General features: G+C 37.5%; 1 long non-coding RNA gene across 1 annotated transcript in view; it reads right to left on the minus strand.

Annotated features, from left to right (window-relative positions):
• Positions 1 to 389: 389 nt before the first annotated feature.
• Positions 390 to 12,125, minus strand: part of LOC307002015 — a 34,337-nt gene continuing 22,601 nt past the window's right edge. Inside the window, exons 3-4 of the long non-coding RNA XR_013798396.1 lie at positions 6,865 to 7,008; positions 390 to 523 (exon numbers count right to left, since the gene is read on the minus strand). This is a non-coding gene — a long non-coding RNA (uncharacterized lncRNA). The remainder of the gene's footprint in view (positions 524 to 6,864; positions 7,009 to 12,125) is intronic.

Genomic DNA, 12,125 nt, shown 5'->3' on the forward strand with positions numbered 1-12,125 from the left:
CAGAAACGTTATTGTTTTACGGGAGTAGCTTGCATGTAGCAATATGTTATTGGAGCACGAGGACTTTGGTGTGAAGGAGTTGTTGGACCGCTGTTGCACGGCCAGTGTGCTGGTGGTATTTTTAAAGATTCATCAGTGACCACAACTACTTTTCACAGCCAGCCTGAACCACACAAATCACAACTTGAAAGTATTGTGTACAGTATATGTCTGCCCACATCCAGGGTGTTGAGAGCATGTTTGGAGAACATGAAGAGCATACATTTGAAATAACTTTGCTTGTAAACATGTGAAAAAGAAAGAATGACAGAGTGTGAGAGAAGGGGAAAGAGCAGTATTAAGTGTGTTTGAGAGAGAGAGAGAGAGCATGTGTGTGTTTCGACCATATAAATCATTTCAGCGCAGCTGCAGCCCGCTCCCCGATCTATCCGAAGATAAGCCTTCTCAAATCTCCCTCCGACATCATCTGGCTCTTCACGGAGTTCTCAGGTTCGTCTGGAAGCATGTGTGTGGATTGCTGCAACTGTAGATGGCATTAAATATAAATATACCCAATTAAATTGATGTATATCAGTATCAACTGATAAATAATTGTTGATATTCACATATTACATTACAAATTAAATACTAAAATACATACATGTGTCAGTGTACAGTATATATATATATATATATATATATATATATATATATATATATATAGTGTGTGTGTGTGTGTGTGTGTGTGTGTGTGTGTGTGTGTGTGTGTGTGTGTGTGTGTGTATATATAATTGTATATAGCACAAACTAAATAATGTAGTTTGACTGAAAAATGTGTTTTCCAATGATCACTTTCAAGTCCTGTTTTATCACCTCCAATTTGTCCTGCTTCAGATAGGATGGTTTGTTTGACAAAAGTACAGAGAAGATTTTAAATTGAAATAGCTTTATTCACATGTAAAGGGCATGTGGGTGGACAGGGTGATTTTAGCAGGGGGGATTGAGAGAGTTCAGGGAGTAAGAAGAGAAGAAAACAGCAGATGGACTTTGGATCAGTCTCACAGTGACTTGGCAGTCAGATTTCATACTTTGCACGTATGAAGTGATTCTCTCTTTCAGTCACTCACACACACTCTCACACACATATATGCACGCATGCACGCACACACTCACACATACACACACACGCACGCACGCGCACACACACAGTAAAAATAAAAAGAGACATAACTTGGAATAGCCTTAATTTGACAAAAGTTTTAGGCAAATTATTTTCTTTTTCAAGACTAAATGTTCTGACAGTAATGTAACGTACCTTACTGTAACTGTGACATTTGCTAAAAGGTTAATTTAATATTAATGTCTACGGTATTAATTTCATGAAAAAAAAACATATTAACATAAGGGCTGATACTCGCAAGTTTTAAAAACAAAAACACCATGTGTGTGCTTACGTTATCAGCACATGGTATATAACTGGTAGAAGCATCAGTAATCATATTTAGGAGCTTGTCATAATAAAATTATGTGCAGTGATTTGTCAGCAGCTCCATGGGCCAAGCTGGGTAACAGAGTGTGTTTTTTGGAGCCTGGCCTTTTGCACGGGCAATATAACACAATAAGGCTACATTAGCCGTTTCTTTTCCCAGTAGAGATATGCTTAATGAGCTGGAGACATCTCCAAACCCAGCGCCAACACTCGCACCTCACACCTCAGGCGACAAGAGTGTGAGTGTTTCTGTGGTCAGGCACATTATGGCTTTAAACCAGAGTGGAATACATATTAATCCCAACATGTTTACAGTCTTTGGGGAATGTTTTAGAAGAAAGATTAGAAAAAGAAAACTTATTTTACATTACAATTTTATATTACATTTATTTACAGATATACATTTTGGCAGAAATTTCTGTCCAAAGCAATATAAATAAATGAATAAATTGCATCCATAACCTCGCTGTTGCTAACGCTATACTTATAATAATAACAACAACAAAAATATTAAATTAAATCTATTAAACTGAAATAAAAGCCATGAACTAAAATGTCACAACATTTTATAGGTTGCCTAACAAGAGTTGAAGAACATTATGTTAAGAGAAATATAGTATCAAGCTACAATGTGAGCATCACTTTGGCTACGTACACACTGTCCAGTTTAATCTGATATTTGTGTACCTGATTGGAATCTGATCTAAATAATTGGCTGTTCACACTGTGTATCAAAACTGTTCAGATGTGATTTGTTTGTCTCGTTCGTTTTGTGTCCCGGCACTCTTTCGTTGAGTCGGTTTCTATGGCAATGATGTTGCAAAATTTTTAAAACAACTTTCAAAGTGTAAGTTTTTGAAAACGAAACCGTTACTGTCTCCGTGTAAACTACAAATTCACAAGTTCACACTTACAAATAAGTCAGAATAAATGCGTATTTGGCGTGCTGTCCGAGGAGAGGGCTCTGGGCTCGGTATTCGGCCCGAACCTCTTCCTCTCATGCTGATAGGGTAGACATGGTAATTGTTTGATGACAAGTTGATTGGATTGATTATTTGAACGTGCTCCTCCCGAACTTTGTTTATAAAACATCATAACGAGAATTTGTGAAAATGGTGACGTTATGCGCAGTCTATAGGAGTGTCATTTTTCTTTACAAAGTGACATCGCCAACTACTGGCCTGACATGCATAATACAACGTTTTTAATAGTTTTTGCAGATCAATGTGAACGGGATCGTTTTGAAAACGTTTTCATCTGTATGCGAAAAACAAAGGAAAAACTTTGTTTTTCGTTGTTGTTACCCTAAGACAGATTTCCATATAATTTCCTAATAAGATTTGAAGATTTGATTTCAAACTACATAAACGTAGCTTGAAACTGATTTGTAAAAACAGATTTCATGTGATTTATATATGCACAAAATCTGATTTGGACTGAAGTAAAACAAGGCCTTTTGTCTGCTGTCTCTATGACTTCCTCAAACAGTAGCATAATTAACACCTCCATTTGATGACAACTGCCCAGCCGCTCATGTCTCTTCTACTGTGTGTTCATCTCAACATGCTTATGTTCAGGTCCATTTGCCCATATCGCATATGACCAGAAATGCCACTGATCAATACAAAGTCTCAAGACTTATCACCGTACATTTTTAAACACTGTGTGATCAGAGTTACTTTGTCTGTTCCCACAGGTGCCGAGAGATAATACGGGTGGTCATGTGACGGGCGTGAGATGCCAGAGAGGTCTGGGCAGCCGAGAACAGAACCAGCGGCCTTCAGCCCAGTCTGGAATAGTAGTGTTAACAATCAACATGAGAACAGTGACACAACCACAAAAAGTATTGATGTCACTTTAATGTACAGTAGGAATAACACCGCTGACCCAATTCAATTCACAAGGATCTCACATTCAGATTGCAATTAAAGAAAGATCAAAGGTCAGATTTTAATTCATGATCTAATTCTAAGTATTCCTGCACTCAAATTGTATTTGTTTGCTCGGGACTCAGTGACTCTCGTGTCATGCATTATGACAGGTTTCGCAGTCACACATGCCAGTCTGATCGTAGTCACAGGTTGAGGTGTTACTTAATACTATTTAGTCTCACATGCTGTCTGGATTGATTCTTAATCAAACATATCAAGTACTGACCAATTTAATAGTGACACCTAATGAACCTATTCTCAGTTCATGATGTAATATTACAATGAATTTTGTTATGACAAAAAAAAGGCATTTTCAAGTGAATCTGCATATGCAACACTTGTACAAATCCAAACACACATTAAAAACTCAATTAATGTGCAGAAGAGATGCCACCTTTGGACTGTCAATAATTTCCATGTGTAAATTGTTTAAAAAATATATTTTTAGAAGTACCGGTACTTGGGGTTCCAATATTTGCACTTTCAATATGCAATTCCTTATGCCATAATTTGGGCAGCAGGATTTAGTGACAGAGGCAGAGAGAATTTAGAGGGTCAGGATACACGCACAAACCCCAAACATCCACTGACTGACCTCATTAACTCAGAACAGACACAAGGAGAGCTACCGGTCATCCCTCTCGTTAACACGGCCCTGGGGTATGGACAAGGAAAAGAGTGGCAGCTGTCCATAGGGAGCTAAAGCATTCTCAGAGCACAGACTCATCTTCCCTGAATTAGCTTCCGTGACCCTGCAGACCCTCTGCTGTAGGGAGGTGACCTCCACCTGTCCGGCCCAGATAACTATGATGCTGAATGTCTGCTCAATTGAATCAGATATGGCAGAGTACATAACTATTACAGAATATGGCTGGGATCCTTAAGGCTGAAGCATTATGTGTTCTTTGAGATAAAAATAGACCCAAGTGCCGATATGCCCTGCAGGTGCTCAGAAACATCAAAAGAATTTCACTTTTGGAATTCCTCTGAGCCTTCAGGGCAACTCTTCTGCTCGCCAGCTTAAGGATTCATTCACTACACACTTAAAATTGGAAATGGTCAACTTATATTCACAAAGGTTTTTTGAATATGCATAATGTAATAGCAGACTATATTGCTCTGTACCTTAATCTAATAGCCTTGCTGCCAACATAGAAAACTGACTGCATAAATAAGGCCATAACTGAATTGGAGCTAAATAACTAAATTGGAACACACTACATAATCAGCAACTCCTATAAAAGTGCATCATATTAATAGAACTCCTGTTGTGAAGCAAATTATTTAACAATTTATTTTCCAATAGTTTGTTGTTAGCATGTTGCTAAGATAACAAAAAGATACTTTAAAGGGTTAGTTCACCCAAAAATAAAAATGTTGTCAGTAATTACTCACCCTCATTTTGTTCCAACCCCATAAGACTTTCGTTCATCTTCGGATTGATGAAATCTGAGAGCTGGATCACTCCTCCATAGGCTTCTATGCGCTCGAAACTTGTCGGCCCATAAAGTTTGTAAAGATGATGTTTAAAATGGTCCAAGTGACTACAGTGGCTCAACCATAAGTTTCTCAAGCGACGAAAAAAAAAACCTATTCAACTATTAATTTTCTTCTCTGTGGGCCTCTGAGTGAGTTCACGTAGCGTAACAGCGCAGCGCTTCTGGGCTGTACGTCACACGCATCACACACATGACCAGCATCGGCCAATAGTGAGCCTGCCTGCTGACGTACAACACAGAAGCGCTGCGCTGTTACACTACATAAGGGTGAGTAATTAGGCTACTGACAGAATTTTCATTTTTGGGTGAACTAACCCTTTAAGCAAAAAATATAGCACGTACACAAATAGTTGGAAAAATTCCTGTTCTTTATTGTATTAAACTATTTAAAGATACTATTTATAGATACTTTTATACATACACTAGGCTACCATTCTAAAGTTTGAGATCGGTAAGACCTTACCAATCAAGGCTGTATTTATTTGATATGAAATACAATATTACAATTTAAAATAACTGTTTTCTATTTAATATATTTAAAATTGTATTCCTGCGATGGAAATCTCAATTTTCAGCATCATTACTCCAGTCTTCAGTGTCACATGATCCTTCAGAAATCATTCTCATATGATTTGCTGCTCAATAGATATTTCATATAATTTTCAATGTTAAAAACAGTTGTGCTGCTTAATATCTGTAGAAACATTTTTCCAGGATCTTTGATGAATAGAAAGTTCAAAAGAACAGCATTATAGCCTATGACTTGTCTATAAATTATTATATCACTTATTATATGAGCATTGTAGATGTCTTTACTGTCACTTTTTATCAGTTTAATACCACAACCGTTTGAATGGTTTGTATTTTCAGCATTTCTCCCATCCACAATTTTAAAATAATGTAATAAGGTAAATAATAATTATGCTACCCATCCTTCAAAATAGCTTTTGTGGGGGAATTACGTCTATGATGGCTTTAAAATGCTGCCTATATAGGCAGCTCACTTTGGAACAGAGCAAGTATGAAGAAACTAAGTGCGGGCACAGAGGAGCACCATTAATGGTAGCTGTTGAACCAAACACATATAGGTCTACACTAGCGAGACCTTTCATTCGAAGGGCTCTTCATTTATAAAAATGATTATTTGTTTCACAGATGGCCGCAGATTGCATGTGTCCCTATTATGTCATCCAGCCCACAGAAAAATTCATTTCCTCTTAAAAAATGACAAAAGCAGGAAGAATGGTTTGTAAAAATGAAGAGGGCCTCACATGAACCATACTGTGCCTCTCACCACAAATAAGAAATAAAACTTTGGTATTAGAACAAAGCTCAAATACACAATAAAAGGTTGGAAAAAATAAATCCCACAGAGCATCACTCTAAATTGGAATTATAATACTTTGAATGAGGGTTATACCAGATTTTACATCCCACCACGTGATGTGTCATATATCAAAGTTATATTATAAAGCACATTTCCATCTCACAGGCCTCAGAGGGATGAATATGGACAGCAGTGCCAGAAACTCCAACCCTATTACAGACTTTAAATAGTGAAAGTTCATGAAAGCTCAAAAAAGAGAGGTTAAATATAATAGATGAACTTTGTTTTATTAAACTAAATTCAAAGATAAGACTCTACAAAAAGACCTGCACAGACTCACTCTCTTTTTGGTCTAGATGTTACAACAGATTCACGGTGCTTTTACATGCCGTGCCAGCAGAGGGAGTTTTGAGTGTTCCTTTTACACAGAAGACTTACTGAATGAATTGTCCCCCTCACAAACATGCAGAGATTTAAAAAAGAGCTCCCTCAGTTTTGCCTTTCTTATTTGAAACTTCTAAAATAAAAAAATAAAAAAATTATCACTGGGGAAAAAATGATAAACTGGCACGATTTAGGAATTTTTTTCTTGTCAGTTCAAAGTATGGTGAAATAAATTAAATGTCGATTTAAACTCACAGAGTATGGGTGTTAAAAACACCTGTTGCTGGCTGGTGAGCAACGAATACTGCAGATGAGTTTGGCATGGTCAGTTCAGATCACACGGTGGGCCCCCTGGTCTCTGTGGATCTCCGGTGTGAATCCGCAGGGATTGCACGAAACCTGTCAATCACAGAAAGGAAAAACATCTCAAGTTAGCTTCTGAAGCTTCTCCGAATCTGCAGGATGGATGAGCATCGCATTGGGCTGATGCAGTGACATTCTCATGGTGGTGTTGAAACAAGATAATGATCTTACAATATTACACTGACATTGAGAAAACAATTTGCACACTGGCACGTCATGAAATATAAAATTCACAGCATTCTCGCAATGCTTCCTAACTTTCACATGCAGGTGACCATCTAGCTCCTTTCAGACCACAGCTTTGTAATGTTCTTCATTATTTTGCACATTTAAAGATGTTCTATACCTGCATGACTTTCTTCATGGAACACACACACGCAAATATTTTGATAAGGTGTCCCCCCCCCCCCCCCCCCCCCCGTACACTTAAAGTCAATGAAGGCAATGTCGGGTTTTCTTGGACCCCATTGACTTTCATTGGGACAAAAACCCATCTTCCCATCCCTTTCTTTTGTGCTCCACAGAAGATAAAGTCATTCAGGTTTGGAACGGCGTGATGGTGAGTAAATGATCACTTGTCACTGATGATTTTTCATTTTTGGCTATTCCTTTAAGCTTTGAACTTCAAAATACATTTCCTACAGTTTATCTGTGCAAGAAAATAAACCAGTAAGAAATGTTTATTTTTCTTCAGATTGGCGAGGTTTAGCACGGCTGAACTGGACTGAGCTCTGAGTATACATACGTCAGAGAGGTCTGCTGCCTTCCTGAAGCAAAGCCCAGATTAGGAATGGTTTGGCTTCCCTAAAAAACAGGGCATCCCACAAAGTCAGAGGCCACGCCACGTGGGACTAACTCTTGACCTCCTTGTGAGCAGAGTAGAGCGTTTGAGGGGGTGAAACGGGGAGAAGATTGAATTTTGTTTCCCCGTCAGAGGAGGTTAGAGGATTTAGGCCAAAATCAACTGTCCCTCTTTATCTATCTCTCCTCATCTCCTTATTTTTCTCTGCACAGACCCTTGTTCAAGAGTGCAGTGCAGCTGTCCCTTTTCTCTCTAATTTTTCTCTGTCAGATTTCAGCCTATAATTAGCAGAAAGGACCTCAGTGACTCCTCACGAATGTGAATAAGTCTGTGCTGTCCAGAACTAATAGAACTAATCTCCCCTCCCCTCCGCCTGGACATCACTGGGCTGACAGGTTCACAAGTGTACACTGAGTGTGATTCGGTTTCTCAACACCACTATATATCCCCTTAAACCCCAGCACAGTGTACCTTAGCAAGCCCCAAAGCCACAAATCACCGATCAGTTACAGACTCACATGCTCCCCACGCGCTTTGATAAACAGCTTTACGCACTGGATTTACATCTGTGCTAAATGATAATCAATTTTTGCAAGTGAAAGTTATTTTCATAATGAAATACAGTGGCAGTGCTGAATAATACAGTAACACAAACATAAAAAAGTGAAACATTCTGTTTGAGAAAAACTTGCATGTGACAGCCTTAAGCCAGGTAGTAAAAAAATATATAAAAAAAACTTTACTTAAATAAAAATGCTAGTCAAAACCTATTATCACTCAACTAAGTTACATATACGGTGGCAAACTGTAAAGGATTTAACATCAAATCATGCCATTTTACTGTAAAATACTGTCAAAATTATGTTTGTTTTTTTTGCTAGTAAAAACTATGAATTACAGTATAATTTATGGTGAAAAACAGTAAAAGGACATTCCCACTCCCATGTGTGACATAACATATTATTACATCTTGTATAACTATTTCTTGCTTCTCATTTTTATCAGTAAGGTATAGGGTGTTTTTATTGCAGTGTTGTGTGTCTGATGTGTATGTTTATGTGTGTGACGCTGCATGTGCCCTGTATATTTTATGGACAGGCTGCTTGAGATAAACTTCAATTCCTTATGTGACTTTCAAATGTGCCATCTGTATTATTATGGTGGTTATCAGTGCATTTTGAGGTTACTGAAAGATTGTTATAAAAATGTTTTAATGCAGTGTATCACTAAAATATCTCAAGCATGAAAGGAGCTATAAGTTAATGTGAACCTAATTGTTTTATTGTACTATTTATTTTATTTTTTATTACAGCTTGTAAGCAAGGTAAAATAAAGCTGTGAGGAAAAAGTGCTTCCTAGTGTTATTCATCCAGTCTCACACTCAGCTAATAGTAGGCCTACATACATAAACTTAACTGAGGGTCAGTAAGGTGATCAAAAAATCTGAAATCCTACCACAGCAATTTCCATTTTAAATACAATTGTGTAAGTCAGCGTGAAAATTTCGACAAATGCAGCAAGCATTTCATATGCAGTAATATTTCTGTTGAAATGTGATATTTATCCCTGTGTAAACCGTGTCATTCATAACATTACAAAGTCATACTTATTTTCCCCTTTCTCACACTTCGTTTGGGAATTATCCAGGGTTAGGATGGCTTTCTTCTGTTCCACAGGCTTTGTGTGCTTTAGCCGTGTCTCCTAAAGCCTTAAGCTTCGATTTCTGCAGCTAAATTACACATTTCTGCAAGCAGATGCAGTTATCCACCATGACAAGCAGCGAATGTACGTTAACTTAAGTTCAGTTGCCTTCACCCAGGGTTATTTTAATAATAAATGCAATTAATGTACTAATGCAAATACACCTGATATGACTGGGTTTGTTCTTTTGGCACAAGTCATGCTTCTCAATTGTTTAGTTTGTGTAGGGAGCCAGGTCTTTTAATTCATGTGTCTGAATATAGTATGGAATGGTTGTAAACATACAAAAACCCTTACACTTATTCAATACAAACTTAATATGAGTATAAATATAGCTTTCACATTTTAAATTATATGTATAAAATAATAATAAAAATATTTATATACTATTCATTAAAGGGATGGTTTGGAGAAATTTCAACCTTGGGTCCTTTGCACCATGACCTCGAGCCAAACAGCACCTTTGAGTCCAAAACAGGATTCATCGGCCCTTCTTCCTCTGCTCTGAGGTCCAGTTCGGACACTCGAGTGCCCAGTGTCGGCACATTCGCCGGTGGACATATATATATATATAAATCAAATGAGACAGGGAAAAATAGGTCATGATACTTTGACTGACAAGTTCATATGGAGGGATCTGTACCATGGCAACCAAACTTTGGTTGGTAGGATAACATGATGGATGGAACGGCTGATTTTCCACAGTGACTGTCATGTACAACCCCCACCTGCAAAACTAGCCAGTCTTGAATCTCCCTACACGACTAAGACTAAGAGAGCACAGCGAGATGACTTGGCACTGAGAAAATGTATTAGATTCAGGGGACGAATAATTAACTGACGTCAGCTGGAGGGTATAAGAGCAAAGGGTGAGCTGCAAATATAGCCGAAGTCTTTTTCCTCAATAAATCGTCTGTGGGCGTGTAAGAGCGTTAGGAATGGCTGAATATGTCAAGTGGACGGGTCCAGCACTCTGATTAATGTGACAGAAGTCAATGCTGAAATAGAACATCAAACACACATCACAAACAGCAGATCATTCCTCTCTTCTGGGAGAGAGAGCTCTGAGGATACTATAAACAGACGTTATTGGTGAAAGACACACATCAGACGAGATTTGTACCAGTAACCTGTGGTTTTAGACTAACATCTGTGAGAGTCAAACTGTGCAAATCATTCAGGTGTGGATACTGCTTTCATCTGCCAACAGCACTCTTCATTCATGTGATTTTTCATCAAGTTATGATCTGTTATAGCCGATATATTTATTGTACATGAAGTGACCTGACAGTTTAGAAAGAATATTTTGCTAAATTTAAAGTTAAAAAAACTGACAGTTGGCAGAATTTTACCATAAATAAATAATACAGTGAGGCATTGTGGTATGGGCTTGGTTGTTTTATTAACAGTTAGGCCTACATGCATTATTCAATATTCAAGTTAGTGATTAAAATCTGCTTGCTTGACTTACAGTTAAATCTCAAGTGGCCAACTACAAAGTAAAAAAAGAACACATAACAAATCCAAAACACCATTATAGGATAACTAAAACATTAAAACAATCAAAATTAAACATAACTTTTTATTTAAAATTGAGGATGCCCCTTTCCCTATAAATTAGTGTGATTCATGTCTTTTAATTATAAAAAGTTTTTGAATACATTTGAACAATATTTTACCGTAAAAAGTTAGTAATGCATTAACATAATAATCTAATAAATTACAATATTAAAATATAATATGATATTTATAATATATATTTAATACAAAATATTAATATATTTATCATCAACTTATCAGTGAGACCCCTTGTGACTATACATTAACATATTTGGTTGACTAGGAACAGGATACGTAATGAATCTGAGCCGCAGCAAAACCGACTGGAATAAGAATTGGCTTCAAAAGCATTTAGTATATGTGGCTTTGAGCGGTCCAATACCGTAAAATTAGCACCTTTACGGAAAGACGTAAGCGCCTGGACAGGAACAAGCCAGAGAATTGGGTGATATTTTGGCAGCTGCCGAGGTAGCGGTTAATGATGGAGCTGATAATATTTCTGTTTTTATTGACCTGTCAGTTCTTATCAGAGACTTTCTCTAAAAACATCCCTCTCCTTTCAGCGCCACTCTTCAGAGGTCGAGAAGTGGAGGAGGCTGCCACAGGGGTCAAAGTTCAATTGAATTGTTCTGATTTGGCAGAAGTTTCAAAGAATATACAGTTTGGAAACATGGAGAAATTAAAGCATAACATTTCAACAAAAGGAGTGTTGTACACATTTTTGACTCATGCCAGTGACCTCATTCTTGTATTGTGGTCCTAAAACATCTTCAAAAACAAAACAAAACTTTAGTGAAGACTAAAATGAGCAAATGTATCTAAAATACATATTGCAAGAGTGCTACTCATATTGACAGGTCCAAAAGAGAAGACATCATGCAGATACAAATGGCTCAAACCCAGTATACAAGTTGCAAATCCTGACAACTTTGCGCATGAAGTTAGGTTCAGTTTTAGCCTCCAAAATAAACCATCATTCCTTGGCCAGCCCCCATGCTTCATAAAGACCCAGTGTAGTTATCACCTAAAGTGTGAACCCACTGCTCACACTTGTGTTTTATAAACAACAGGGCACTGCCAAGTATAACAC

Source organism: Phoxinus phoxinus, assembly GCF_949152265.1.
Source record: "Phoxinus phoxinus genome assembly, chromosome: 7".
Taxonomy (NCBI): domain Eukaryota; kingdom Metazoa; phylum Chordata; class Actinopteri; order Cypriniformes; family Leuciscidae; genus Phoxinus; species Phoxinus phoxinus.